The 15512-nt window shown below is 44.5% G+C and overlaps 1 long non-coding RNA gene across 1 annotated transcript in view; it reads left to right on the top strand.

The window, feature by feature from the left end:
• The window catches only part of LOC146062771 (uncharacterized), a 65852-nt gene that overhangs the window by 1261 nt on the left and 49079 nt on the right, over positions 1-15512 (top strand). Inside the window, exon 2 of the long non-coding RNA XR_014471509.1 lies at positions 2126-2276. This is a non-coding gene — a long non-coding RNA (uncharacterized LOC146062771). The remainder of the gene's footprint in view (positions 1-2125; positions 2277-15512) is intronic.

A 15512-nucleotide genomic window follows, 5' to 3' on the forward strand; every position in this document is an offset into this window, starting at 1 on the left:
GCCCCACGCCCGCACTGTTGTGTGCGAGCGCCCGGCGAACACTCAGCACATGTGCGGAAATGCGCATGCGCACAAGAAAAATATTGCGCTCCCGTGGAATTCGCATGTGAGTGTATCAAGGAGAACAAGGTCCACAGGGCGATGGCTGCTAACTTCCAGCTGCATTTCCCTGTATCACATTGGTCTTTAATGCTGAAGATAACACAAACTATGACCTTAAAAGCAGATATGATGCCTCTTTAGATTAAAGGCTTTACTCGTGTGAACGAAACCAGATTGTTGACAAGTGGTTTTTATATGAAGTATTTTATCACCTTTTCAAATTCACTTATATGTTTACCATCAATTTAATGAGCTGATAAGATGTTTATTACTGCTATAATGTGCAGGTGTACGAGTAAAGGTCTTCAAGGAAGAAATCTGACTTATTTAAAGTATGCTTGAGAACTCCCTGGTATTATAGCCACATTAACATGTACTGTAGTAATGAGAATGAGACGGAACCCCCCCTTGCACACACATTTATACAGTTGTGCTCATAAGTTTACATACCCTAGCAGAATTTGTGATTTTCTGCCCAGTTGTCACAGAATATGAATGATAACTCACAAACTTTTCTCTCACTCATGGTTAGTGGTTGGGTGAAGCCCTTTATTGTCACACAACTGTGTTTACACTTTTTAAACCATAATGACAACAGAAACTACCCAAATGACCCTGATCAAAAGTTTACATACCCCACTTCTCTTAATACCGTGTAATGGGCCCCATACATCAGCAATCACAATTTATGGATTTTCAGATATAGGGATATTTTGGCCAGATAAATGGATTTTACAATCTATCTGACTTTGCCCACACATTACAGATTTATTTCAGTGATCGGCAGATTTTTCCATCTAAAGATTGCATCTTCATATCTGGAAATTGCCCAATCGATTGCTGTTCATAATGTAAATAGATGAAGAAGACGAATTGGGAATGCCCACACATATAAAAAAGATCTGCAGATAATACTAGATTATTAAACATGTTTAAAAACCCGATTAAGCAATCGATTGGCGATTTTGATTGGGATTGCCAAAAGGGGGAGCCCACACATCTAAAATTAATTGTGGCAATCATCTCCATATCTGAAAATTGTCACAATTAATTGCTGATGTATGGGGCCCCTAAGATCAATGACAGCTTGAAGTCTTTTGTGGTAGTTATGGATGAGGCTCTTTATTTTCTCAGATGGTAAAGCTGCCCATTCTTCTTGGCAAAAAGCCTCCAGTTCCTGTGAATTCTTGGGCTGTCTTGCATGAACTGCACATTTGAGATCTCTCCAGAGTGGCTGAATCATATTGAGGTCAGGAGACTGAGATGGCCACTTCAGAACCTTCACTTTAGTCTGCTGTAGCCAATGACAGGTCGATTTGGCCTTGTGTTTTGGATCATTGTCATGTTGGAACTTTCAAGTATGTCCCATAAGCAGCTTCCGGGCTGATGAGTGCAAATTTTCCTCCAGTATTTTCTGATAGCATGCTGCATTCATCTTGCCATTAATTTTGACCAAGTTTCCAGTGCCTTTGTAGCTCACACATCCACCTCGGTGTTTCACAGTAGGAATGGTGTATCTTTCATCATAGGCCATCTTGACTCCTCTCCAAATGTATTGTTTAAGGGTGTGGTCAAAAAGTTCAATGTTGGTCTCATCACTCCAAATAACTTTGTTCCAGAAGTTTTGAGGCTTGTCTCTGTGCTGTTTGGAGTATTGTAAGCGGGATGTTTTATGGCATTTGCGTAGTAATGGCTTTCTTCTGGCGACTCGACCATGCAGCCCATTTTTCTTCAAATGCCTCCTTATTGGGCATCTTGAAACAACCACACCTCTTTTTTTCAGAGAGTCCTGAATTTCAGTTGAAGTTATTTGTGGAATTTCCTTTGCATCCCAAACAATTTGCCTTGCAGTTGTGGCTGAAATTTTTGTTGGTCTACCTGACCGTGATTTTGTTTCCACAGAATCCCTCATTTTCCACTTCTTAGTTAGAGTTTGAACACTGTTGATTGGCATTCTCAATTGCTTTGATATCTTTTTATATCCCTTTCCTGTTTTATACAGTTCAATTTCCTTTTTCCACAGATCCTTTGACAATTCTTTTGCTTTCCCCATGACTCAGAATACAGACATGTCAGTGCAGAACTGGATGAAAGATGCAAGGGTCTTTCAGGAGACCAGAAACTCACTGACCTTTTATACACACACACACTGATCACAAGCAAACAAATCACAGGTAAGGATGGTTATCTTTAGTAGCCATTCAAACCCATTTGTGTCAACTTGTGTGCATGTTATGAGGCCAAAATCTCCAGGGTATGTAAACTTGTTATCAAGGTAATTTGGGTATACACTACTGAACACTTTTGCCATGATTTTTAGATATTACAGGAAAGCAAAGTAATTTAACCACATTTCCTTGGTTGGAACATGTTATAGGGGGTTCTCTTATGCGTTAGCGCACAGCAGAGGTTTCAGGTGTCACTGATATGTCTAACCTTTCAGTTGGTTAAAGCAGACACAAGGGAAGTGTCTCTCCACGGGCTATAGCAGAGAGTCCGGTACTTGTGTAATATCTGGGCGCCCGATTTTTGCGTCGATCGCATCGCATGCAACCAAATCGCATGCGATGCAATGCGATTGACGCAATTTTTTCATAGGTTTCAATGTTAAATGGTCCTGTTCATACCCCCCACTATCCAAGTGGGCATGGAGTTGATTTTATATAGCGTGGCGAGCGCAGCGAGCCACCGAGCCCGAAGCGTGGCGAGTGCAGCGGAATACATTTGAAGTAATCCGCGTCCGCTCGCCACGCTTCGGGCTCGGTGGCTCGCTGCGCTCGACACGTTATATAAAATCAACTCCATGCCCACTTGGATAGTGGGGGTATGAACAGGACCATTTAACATTGAATCCTATGTAAAAATTGCGTCGATCGCATCGCATCGCATGCGATTTGGTTGCATGCGATGCGATTGATGCGATTTTTCCGAAAAATCGCGTCCATCGCATCTGATTGTATGCCTTAAGTTAAGGCATACAATCAAACACATCGGGCGCCCACATATTACACAAGTACAGAGTCCTCTTACCAAGGCCTTTGAGAATTGTTCCAAGACTGGGGCGGAACATGAGAATATTGATAGGAGGTGCAGTATGTTAGTTACGGAGGAGGTCGTCCCTCTGTCCCCTTTTTAAAAATCTTAACATTTTCCCAAGTCTTGATCTAAGATGGGAGTTTTATTGAAGATGGGATGTTGCCAATAGCAACCAATCAGACTATACTTATTTAATTAGCACCTTCTAGACGATAATAGATAGAATCTGATTGGTTGCTATGGGCAACTTCCCATCTTCAATAAATTCTTACTAAATTTACCCCTAAGAATCAAAGCCCTCTTATTGTTAAAAATACTTATTTCCTGATCATTATTAATGCTCCAAATATCCTGTATGTAAACTTTCCTGATAAGATTTGTTATGAACTTTATGGTTCTTTCCAGTTGCCCTTAGCTCCGATACTACCGGAATGTATACCTAGGGTCATGGATATGACTGGATCTCTTTATAAATTATGTGTCCTTAAACACTCCATCATAAATCCTTACCCAATACAGTGGGGCAAATGACCCATTCACAGTCAGGATAGGGATGAGTATTATTGCATTAGTAGCAATATTGCTCATTAGTCTCTATATTGTATATACTGCTACAGATGTAGCGCCTTCTCATTCACCCGGGGGCTGGCAATCAAATCGCCAGCCGCCAGCCTCTTCCGGAAGGGGTCGTGTACGCAAGAGACACCGCCTCCACGCCCACGTCTCCTCCTGAAGAGGAGACGGGCAGGGATTCTGTCACCGCCGAAATACTGGGGCGTGCGTATGTGTGAGACACACGCACGTCCCAGTCAGTTGGAACGCCTTCCACCAGCGATCGCCAACAGGGGCATTCTGGTGATTCCCAGCAATGAATGAGAGGCGCTCCACCTGTGCCTTCATTATTCTTCCAGCCACATAAGTTGTCAAACCATATTAAGCTTGTATTTTAAGACAAAAAAAATGGCATATTATTCTCCATCTGGGACAGGGCGTCCCGTGTTTACGAGCCTCCTATCAAGGACTGTGATGGACTGCTATTGTTGTAGTACTGGTCCTAAATTTCCTTACTTAACCATTCATTTTGTGTTCTGCTTTTGGATTTGTGTTGCTCACATACATTACTTGACATTTTTTGATGTTTTTTCAATTAGGATTTCACTCTGAAGTAAATCCTGTATATTTTTCCAGATCAAAACCCATTTGTTTTAACCCTTATGGGATTAAAACTCTGTTACTAATCTTTGTATCATCTGCAAAGAGACATGCCATTAGTTAAAGAAAACAGGACCTGCAGTTGATCTCTACGGTTCCCCACAGGTTTCCAGTCCATCTAAGCTTACACCGCTGACTACAACGTTCCTTCAATTTAGCCAAACCTCTGTCCATCACTATCTTTGAGTCAAATCCCCAAACTTAAAACTTCTGAATCAATTTATTGTGAGATATCAAATCAAGTCCTGCTAAAATTGAAATAAGATACATCCATTGATCAACCTATATCTATTTCTTTAGGGACCGAGTGTTTGATATGAACTCCCAGCAGTAAATCCATGCCAACTTTGATCATGTCATTTGTTTGACTCAAATACTCAATAATTCTTTTTCAAACGCCTGAACATCCCCCCCCCCCCCCCCCCCCATGCCAAATCCCCTGCAAGGGGATGTACGCAAACACATTCCTTCGCATGTGGCAGAAGGAGAAATCACCATAAATCGAATGATTTCTCTCCATCCGGACACTAACTATACACAAGACTCCCTTTCTGTGTGTGCGAGGGACCTAGCAGTTTAACTCATCAGTCACTGCAGGTAGTAATGGTGTCTATTTCTATATCTCCCCAGGCACCTTCAGAGCTCCTGTCCCTGTGAGTGCTTTTTTATACCTTGCCACGATCCTTAATTCAACATTGCCAAAAAATATTGGTGTTAATGACATTTTTCATTATTGGGTCTAGAACCTGGAAGTTGCGAGAGACACAATTTTTCCGGCAGTCCCCCACAACCCCTAGAGAATGGGTTCTTCTCCCACAGTCATGCAGATAAATACAGGAATCACAGGTCAAAATAGAGTGGGTGGAGCTAAAATTATACAAATGACCACACGTCTAGCTCCACCCACTCCTCTAATGAGGTGGATGCCAGGCTCTGTTCCCCGGAGTCCCCAACTGTTACTCCTTTATGGACTATTCCTGTGGCGGAGTATTAAAGTGTAGGCAAGTACTGTATGGATTACAGTTGTGTATTGCAGAAAGTGCTCTTTGTTACAAATATATTCATTATTTTTAAATATGTTATCACTAGATATTCGTCATTATATACAGCTTACCCTACTGGTGAGTAACGGGGATTGGTTTGAACACACATTTGTATTAAAATAAATGTATTTCATGTACTCAATGTCCAACAGTCCTTATATGTATACAGTAGCTCACCTGCCTTAAGAGTAAGAGTTCTGTAACATCATGTATACATGTGTCATAGACACAGTCACCCAGTCTAGAAAACCAATATCCTGACAGTGCTGAAGGAACCATGCTTTTCTAGACTGAACTGGGAGACCCTTGTTCTTCAGGCTACAGATCTGGGCATCCCAATTGGTTCCACCTGAAAAAATCTACACTTCTACAACCTATCATATGAACATTGGATTTTAAGGTTGCTTTGGCCTTAGAGGTTGTGTGGGTACACTAAAATACAATAATATTTACACTGAGTATATATCACTTGGACCATTTGGATCATGTCATTTATTGTGAAAGTTTAATGGTGGACGGTGGCATAGCAATGTCACTGCAGTCCAAGCGGTGGCGTGGAACCGGTGCTGTGTCAGGGCATGCTCTCTGCAGATTTCATTCGGTCTGGCGGTCAGGGAATCAGCTAAAAATGGCCCCCAAAAAATGGACGCCAACTTGGAGGAGACAGATGCTAGAGGTCCTACTGGACCTCTAGCATCTTTCAGGGAAGTGTAGCGCGTATATCATTACTCAGAAGTGCAGAATTCTGGGAACGCTTGCATGCATGTGAGTAAGAAACCCCTGGCAGTGAGCAAGAAACCCCTGGCAATGAGCCTGTAACCCCTAGCAATGAGCATGAAACGCCTGGCAATGAGCATGTAATCTCTGGCAACGAGCATGTGGGTAAAACAATTATAATTAATGTATGGGGGGGCAGAAACTTTTTTTTCGGTGGTGCAAAAGTTCTAGTTGCGCCACTGATGGTAGAGGCTGTTTATACGTAGCTACTTATGTGGTAATGTGGGTTAATTATATAGAAAAGGATAAATCTTTTCAGGATAGTCTGAAAATATTACAAATAATTGATTTATCGTATGTCTTGTGTTTGTGAAATCAATACTAGTGCCACTTCCATGTATATAATAAAATAAATAAAAGGATACACCTACTTTGAACTATTTATATCTTGTTATGGTTTGGTTTCACATAACCTATTGCAACCAAACCTGCTATTCTCTGCTTCTCCAAAACGGGTCATACAAATATTGAAAAAATAATTATGATCATTTCCATTCAGATGAAATTACCAGTGTAATACATGATGTAATGTAATGTTGTGCAACGCCCATATAAAAATCATCTGCAGTTCTGTCATAAAATCTGTATCCAGTATTTATTACCCATGGAAAGCGAGCCAGGTCTCTTGTTGCATAACTTTCCGTCTTACAGTACAGCCATAGAAACCAGTACAGCTGATCACCTGAGGGCACAGAAAAACAAGGTCAGCGCGCAGGCTTTTCCTGAGAAAATGTTCACTTTGAGGGCAGAGAAAGAGAAGGATTTCTATACTGAAAAATCTATGGTAAGGCCGATAATTATGCAGCTACAGTATTCCTTCAAAGCACATTTTGCTGCCTGGAACCGTGGTAGATATTTTACACAAAACTGTCTGCAGATTCAGCTGCTTAAAGGAAAATTCACTATTCCCTTGCAGTTCTTGTGTTGACACCATATTGTCGAATTTTAGCATGTCAACATGACTAAAATATCGACAAATGACGTATCTATACAGGTTTAATATCAACATTGCAAATCTTACAGTTAGGATTATCATCATTCAAAATTAGCTTTAGGGTTAGGGCAGTATTCAATGAGCATTTTGGTGATGTGCAGCGAATCCTGTTTAGTATTCACTGCACATTCGCCACTGCTCACTGCGTTCCGGAGCGTATTCAACGAGTCAGGGGCTCGCTGCCCCTGACTGGCGAATTTTAACTCCTGCGGCGAATGCCGCAGGGAGCCTGAGGACAGCAGCAGGCAGGGAGATGGAAGTCTCCCTGCCTGCCCCAGAACGTTTGTAGGGGGGAGGTGGGCTCCCCGGGAGCCAGGCAGCACAGGCTGCCCCCCGGGGGTGCCAGCAGGGGACCGGGTATATTCACTACACCCGATCATGCATATATAATGATCGGGTGAAGTGAATATATGAATATCTAATGAGCGGCTCGGCTCCGGCCCCCTGCTGGCTGGTCGTGTAAAAAATATATATATATATATATATATTTTTTTTTATTAAATATATATTCATGTGCTTATAGCACATGAATAAAAATAGCATGCCCCTCCTCAGAATAAAATTACTGATTTTTTGACACCAAATGTAAAAAATAAAACACTTTATTTTAAAAGTTCACATTCCACTTCACCATAAAAAGATAGCGATTGCTACTCGGTGAATCATGGCGCCATCTGGTCATTGAATAGGGTGATTCACCGTTTTAGTCAAAAATTCGCCTTACAGCACAAAATCGCCATAAAAACATGGCGAATCAGCCTCATTGAATACCGCCCTTAGCGTTAAGGTAGGGATCGCATTAGGGAATAGCTTTAGGGTTAGTGACTTTATGGCAGTTTCGACATGTTCCAAGTAGACCTAGAAAAATTGATTCTGTGACATGAAACGGTCTTCCACACCCTCACCTTTGTTGCAGAGCTTGGCTGTTCCTCACCCAGTTTTAAACTTCCTGCACAGCTGTTTCTGTTTCAGTTAATAACTGTGTTTTAACCTACATATGAAAAAATGAGGATCATTTTCACCGGTTTGGTTAATCATACACCTGACAATAATCCAACATTCCTTTTGACTTTGTGCAATTGTAACTAGAAGAATCAATGCCATTTTGAAGGCAAAGGGTGGTTACACCAAATTGGATTTGATATAGAGTTCTATTCTGTTTATTCACTTTTAATTCTGTTAATTGATAAAAAATAAACTATTAGCACTTCTATTTTTGTAAGCATTCTTATTTTGCACCATTTTTTCACAGTATTGTATATCACCTAGGCATAGGGCATGGGGCATTACCACTGATGCCACACGACCCTTGCTTCTGGCCAGCAGGGTGCTTTGGACACCTCGGGCATACCCCCTGAATTGTCACTCAGAGCATCCTGAGGAAACTCTTGGCAGAGCTGCACTTCCTGTTGCTGGCGCACACCCTTTCTGGACAATCCACTCAAGTGGAAGGGTCAGCTTAGAGCGCACCGGCACCCTGTTACGCCTGATATCAGCAGTTACATTTATTATACAGGTTGAGTATAGCTTATCCGAAATGCTCGGGACCACAAGCATTCCGAATAAGGGATTTTTACGGTTTTTGGAATATATATTTTTTTACATACTTACCTGTCCCCTGGTCGGTCCCCGATGGTCCCTTGGCATCCATGAAGTCCTCCGGCGTCCACGGCAGGCCTTCAGCTTCATCTCCGGCATCTCCAGCGGTCCCAGGAGTGCATTGCGCGAGTTCCCAGGCACGCCGTTGACGTTACCGGCGCGCCTGGGAACTCGCGCAATGCACTCCTGGGACTGCTGGAGACGCCTGAGATGAAGCTGAAGGCCTGCCGTGGATGCCGGGGGACTAGGTAAGTATAAAAATAGTGTCTGGTGGGAAAAAAAGAAAAAAAATTGAACTATTCCAAAAAATCCACGGATTACGGGATACTCAACCTGTATAAATATTGTTTGCAAGTACTGGAGAGCTGGTTATAACGGGTGTGCCTGTTCTATACTCCCCAGTATGTGTCATCCTGTCATTAGCATGCTGCAGAGACACCAGTCATTGCTGCATGTGGCAGGGAAATATCCTATCTTCCACCTACCTGTACCACAATCAGGCTGGTGATTGGTGAGACAGTCCCCTCATATTGGGATTGTCCTGCCAAGATGCGTCCAACTCTCAATGAGGCCCAGTGTGGTTACACTCTAATAATTCTATATTTCTATCATCCATTCCTCCTGCACAATGTAAAATAAATTAAATAATTGTGTTGTTTTTTTTGCCATGTAGCACACACTTAACAAGTGGTCCAAGAGTTGTGGAAAGTACTACACAACCCAGCATGCCTTGTTAGTCTCAATGCGGGGTCTTGTAGTCATACCACAGCTGAAGAGCCACAGGTTGACAACATTTACAGTAATTGTTACACATACACAAAACACAGGACTCCTGTGAGATGGTTCACGGACTAAAGAAACAGAGATCTGCTCCCTCATCAGTGGTGTAACTACTGTAAGGCAGCCCCTGCTGCCACTTGGGGGAGCAAGCAGCAGCAGGGTCTGTGTGGGCGCCGGGCCCAGCTGCGTGCGTCATGAGACTCATGCCACAAGGTAGTGCTCCATTTGGCTAAAGCTTTACCAATACAGGTCGAGTATCCCGTATCCGAATATCCGTTATCCGAATTATTCCGAAATACGGACATTCCAGAAAGTGAAAAAAATTTTTTTTTTTGCTAAAAACTCACTGGGGACATTTGTAACAGCATCACTGGGGACATGATATGTAACTGGCACTATATATGTGCAAGACAATGATTGCTTGGCATTCAAATTCAGTGCTGAGATAGTACACACATTTTGTTTCACGTTTTGAAACCTTGTTTTTTGAACAATTAAAATATATTTGTGTGTATTTTATGTGTTAATAAAATATATTTGTGTGTATATTATGTGTTTATACAGCATAAATGCAAGATACTTCAAGATACATCATTGAAATATTAAAATATTCCGAAATACGGAATAATCCGTTATCCAAAATTCTCCTGGTCCCGAGCATTTTGGATAAAGGATACTCAACCTGTAGGCGCTGTGTATAGCCTTAATCATCGGGAGATTGCGGTTGAAACTACTGGAGCCACCCATGTACTGCCTCCCTCCATTGCCATAAGCATGTAACCCCTGGCAATGAGCATGCGACCGCATTTTAACCCCTGGAAACAAGCATGTAACCCTTGGCAACGAGCAAGTAACCCCTGGCAATTAGCAAATAGGAAACAAAATATAGAATTCATGTTGGGGGGGGGGGGGGGCGCTTGAGACTTTTTTGGCTTGGGGGAGAAAAATGTCAAGTTACGCCACATAATATAGGGAAATATATTGTCACCACAGACGAGATAAGAACAAGGAAAGTTGACTTTTACCAACAAAATAGTTTCTAAAGTTCTATAAATGCACTTGTGCTAATTCACAGGGAGACGTACACATTCAGCAGCATTATGTTGACTTGGCTGTGATATATTTGGCTGTGCAGACTGGAGCATATGTGCTCTACGCAGGTTGTTTGGCAATCTTTTACAAAGGAGGGGGAAAAAAGAAGTTTCTTGACATCTGTCCTGCTGTCCTCTTGCGGTTACTCATGCCTGCTTGTCACATCTGTCCCTCAACTTACATGTCACAATGTACACACTACAAGGTACTTTCAGAACAGCAGGTCTAAAAAAATCTGCTCAATTGTCACATTTCTGAGACAGAAAATAAAATAAACCGTTTCTTGGTCTCCGGTGAAATTTTTTAAATGTGTCAGCCGGAGCAATAAAAGTATCTTTATATTTGTAAATTGTTGAATACAGTACCAGTATTACTAGAAAAGTCATTACTGTTGTGACTACTGAACAATTCTCCAGGTATAAATACAGGATACTAGTTATAGTCTAGGCTAAGGGCTATACCTGTATATTTTATCTCCCCCCCCCCCCCTCTTGTACACAATCAGTCACAACTTTTCTCCCACCCCTTTTCCACATCCACCATACCAGTGGCAGAACTTGTGGTGAGTCCAGCTTCAAAAATATAATTTAAGCCTCCCTCCTCCACCCCAACCCAAGTTCCCAATATGCAACACGACATTGGGTGACAGGCATGAGGAGGCAAAGTGTGATAGGATAAAACAATGGGTGACAGGAAGAAGGTGACGGGCAGCAGTGGGTCCGTTAGTCTTTAGTAGTAGTAGTAGTAGTAGTACGTTTATTTATAAGGCGCCGCAAAGTGTCCGCAGCGCCGTACATAGCAAAAAAAACTTAAAAATTACAAGGTAACGTACAGGGTGTGTTGAAAGATACAGTATAAATAGGGGTATAGCTGGTAGAACTAAAATCAGCATCAGTTCAGAAGTAGGTGTCAAAATTGTCAAGGAAACTGAAGATGAAGTAGAGGAAGGGAAGAACAGGACAGGAGCACAGGTGAGGTAATGAGGTAGGGTGAGTAGGTGAGGAAGGAGGGCCCTGCTCATAAGAGTTAACATACTAAAAATAGGTGGGTGGACGAACGAAATACAATAGGATAAGTAGGAACGGAGGGGAACGGAGGCAGGATAGGAGGATCAAAAGAGGTTAGGAGGAGGGATAGGCTAGTCGAAAAAAGTGGGTTTTGAGGGAGCGCTTGAAGGAGGTAAGGGAATCAGATAGCCTGATGGGTGGTGGGAGGTTGTTCCAGTGCAGGGGGGCAGCGCGAGAGAAGTCTTGGACACGGGAGTGGGAGGAGGTGATTAGGTGAGAGGTCATTCGGCGGTCAGCGATGGAGCGAAGAGGACGGGAGGGAGTGTGGATAGAGATCAGTGAAGAGAGGTAGGGAGCTGTGGAGGAGGAGAGAGCCTTGTAGGTGGTGGTGAGGAGTATAAAGAGAACTCGGAAAGGAATGGGGAGCCAGTGAAGAGATAAACAGAGGGGGGAGGCGGAGGTAGAGCGGCGGGAGAGGAAGATGAGCCTAGCAGCAGCGTTAAGAATGGATTGGAGAGGTGCGAGGCGGGTGAGAGGTAGCCCAGAGAGAAGGATGTTGCACATCCTTGGGCCCCCTTTAGGGGCCCTTGTGCACTGCTAGGGTTGCCACCTCACGCATCACCGATTCCTGAAGATCCCCTCCCCCAACCTCGCTCCCCAAAAGGTGGGCGGGGCCTTGTAAAAATGGGTGTGTCATCACCAGAAAAGTGGGCGTGGTCTCGAATACAGACATGTATTCAAGTGCCTATTGTATCTGGTATTACTGTATGTTTGGTGAAGAAAATAATAATAAAAAAATAAAATATAAATAAAACGTTCTACACTTTGGGGGCCACAAGTCATACATACCTCTTTGGGGCGAGCTCAGAGACTTGGCAAATGAGCAGTGCACCAGGCCAGCGGGCAGCAGGGGAGAGCCGATGAGCCTGAGCCTCTCTCATCTGCAGGACTAACAGCGTTTAGATGCAGCAGCAGCTGGCTTCTGCCGGTCTTCACGTTCCTGCCAGCGTTCTCCTGCCCTCCACAATGTCTCCTGAGGGGCTCACCCCCGGCACTCACTCTGCTGGCAGCTACCATCCCGAGCCTGTCGCGGTGGCACTTTGGCAGATGGCACTCAGTACAGCGTGTCCACGGCGCTCCCCTCAGCACTACTCCTGAAGACCTACGGTGGCAGAGCTACAGTGGTAGGCTGTGGAGGCTTTACCAGTCACCTGGATTCTGGGTGAATCCTGGAATCCGGGAAACTGGAAAAGCCTCCTGGTGGGTTGCCACCAAATCCGGGAGAATCCCGGATATCCAGGTAAGGTGGCAACCCTATACTCCGCACTTGCTGCACCAATTGAAGTGAATGGGGAGTGAGACAATTGGGTCTTGCCTGCCCCTCATAGAGGAAGTTCCAGTGCCAACACTGCAACAAAACCTCTTTATAGTTTTATAGTGTATTGGCTTCATAAGGCAACATGCGTTGGCTAACGAACCATTATATTGATTTGTCCGTATCTTACAAATTGTCCTGCTGCAGCCGTCCCACGCTCCAGCGGCTGCCACTGAACAGGACTGACAGTCTCCGGCTGCTGTTAAGAGGAATCTCACGAGAACTACCGACCTCTCGCAAGAATACCCCTGTACTTGACTCTCGTCAAAGCTGCCGGGCGGGTGGGCGTGCGACTCAGACCTGCTACGGGGGCCGCATTTCTGCTACGGTTCCCCACCCCTGATGTAGAACATGGATGTTTTACTATAAATATGATAACAATTCATCAAAAATGTATTGCACTGGTGCCACATAAAGAATTATGCTGACGAAGGTACATTATATTGAAATATATATGAAATACTTTATATTGAAATATTATATATGGGGTATATTGTTTACACCAGGAATTTATTTTCACTGAACCCTGGGTGTACAGTAAGATAACATCACATCTCGGAGATAGTATTTCATATGAGTGTGAGATATGAGTATACACATGGAAAGATTTGAAGCAAGATGTTAGCATTCCCGATCAATCAGAACAAGCAATCGTTCAAATCGTTGTGTATCGTTCACGATGTGCGTACTCACCAGTTGTTAAGATCGGTCTTTGCATGCAGGAAGATCTTAGAACGATCTTTTCTGAAGTGTTTCAAATCATTTCATGTGTACGCACGATAAATGATTTGAAACCATCGGTAACAATGTCGGATCATTTCCAACAATGTTCCGTGTGTATGCACCTTAAGATATCAGACTGCTTACTCATCAGAAGTAAATGTTGATTAAGCTATAGACTAAAGTTGGGAACACATTATCAGTACCTGGGGGGGGGGGGGGGCGATGCGGTGTCTGCTGCTGAGTCCAGGGGGTGAAGCGGCCGTGGTTACGGCCGTTGCCGAGTGGTGGGGGTAACTTGAACCGGCCGCCGCTGCCAAGTCCAGGGGGGGAGAGGGATGGGGCCACTGCTGCAGAGTCTGGTGGGAATACGGCCGCTGCTGCCGAGTCCAGGGGGAGGAGGAGGGGAGGGGAAAATGCCGCCAAGTCGGGGGCGGGGGTGAGGAGGGGAGGAGGCAATGCCACCGAGTCTGGGGGGGATGCGGCCACTGCTGCCGTGTCTGGGGGGGGATGTGGCGGCTGCCGAGTCCGGGGGGTGGTAGGGGGGTTTTGATGTGGGGCACGGCTCACCAGTCTCGAAGTGGGAGGGGTAGGTGGGCGGAGCTGCTCCCATGCCGCCCTCCAGTGGCCGGCACCCCAGGCAAATGCCTAAGGCTGCCTAGTGGTGGCGCCGGCCCTGTGTACAGACAACAAAGGACTTTGCTACCAACCCATGGCAGTGTGCATCGATAACGGTATAGTAGTGTGTACACATTAGATGATATGCACGAAAAGATCATTAGCAATCATTGTTATCCTGCATATAGTTATATTTTATCATCTAATATGTATGCACCTTAAAAATAAAAAGTGCCCTCTGGTGGCCAAGTAATCATAAAAAAATATGTACTGATTTCACTATACATTTTGGGGGAAATTTGCTAAGATGGGAGTTCTATTTCACATGGTATGTTGCTAGGGGCAACCCATCAGAATCTTCTTATTTATTCAGCACCTTCTAGAACAGTGGTAGCCAACTCCAGTCCCCGAGAGATACAGTATGTCATGCTTTACATCCTTGCTGGCGGGTCGCCAGAACGTACGCGCTGGCGACCCGCCAGCAGCCTCGCCAGCGAGAAAACTGAGACGCGCGTGCGTCTCACGCGCACGCGCGTCTCAGTCTCCGTCGCTAGCGCGACGGAAACCCTGTCCGTCTCCGCCTCAGGGAGACGGACAGGGTTAGGGGGGGTTAGTGGGGGGTGCGGGCAGTCAACGGGGACCCCGGGTTACCGCCGGCAAGCCGGCGGGGACCCGGGGAAACGTATGGAAGCGCCGTCGGAAGGGGACGCGCGCGCCTCTCGTGCGCGCGCGTCCCCTTCTCACGATCGCCATGGCGCTGGCGGGGGATGGCGGCTGGCGACGCCAGCGCCATCCCCTGCAAAGATGGGAAAAGACCCATCTGTACCAACAGTTCCCATTTTCCAGACAACCTAGCTGCTGCACAGGTTCAGTCGTTACTCACTGACACATTTCCAAATCTGCCCAGGTAAGCCTATTTTTGCAAAAAAACATACTCACTGTTCCAAAAAAGTCCTTTCTGAGGTTAAAGAAAAAAAATAATCTGCCCTCCCAGGAGTTTCGTCAATAACTAAGAGAATTTATGGTGATTCACAGAAGTTTCACATTCAATAGTAAAAATTCCAGATGTCACAAACAGACAACCAAGACAACCACAAGATTCTATGTTAACAGAAGTCATTGCTGATTGCTGCATTAGTAACGGGTTACACACATCC

Source organism: Crinia signifera, chromosome 3 (assembly GCF_055691185.1).
Source record: "Crinia signifera chromosome 3, ASM5569118v1, whole genome shotgun sequence".
NCBI lineage: Eukaryota > Metazoa > Chordata > Amphibia > Anura > Myobatrachidae > Crinia > Crinia signifera.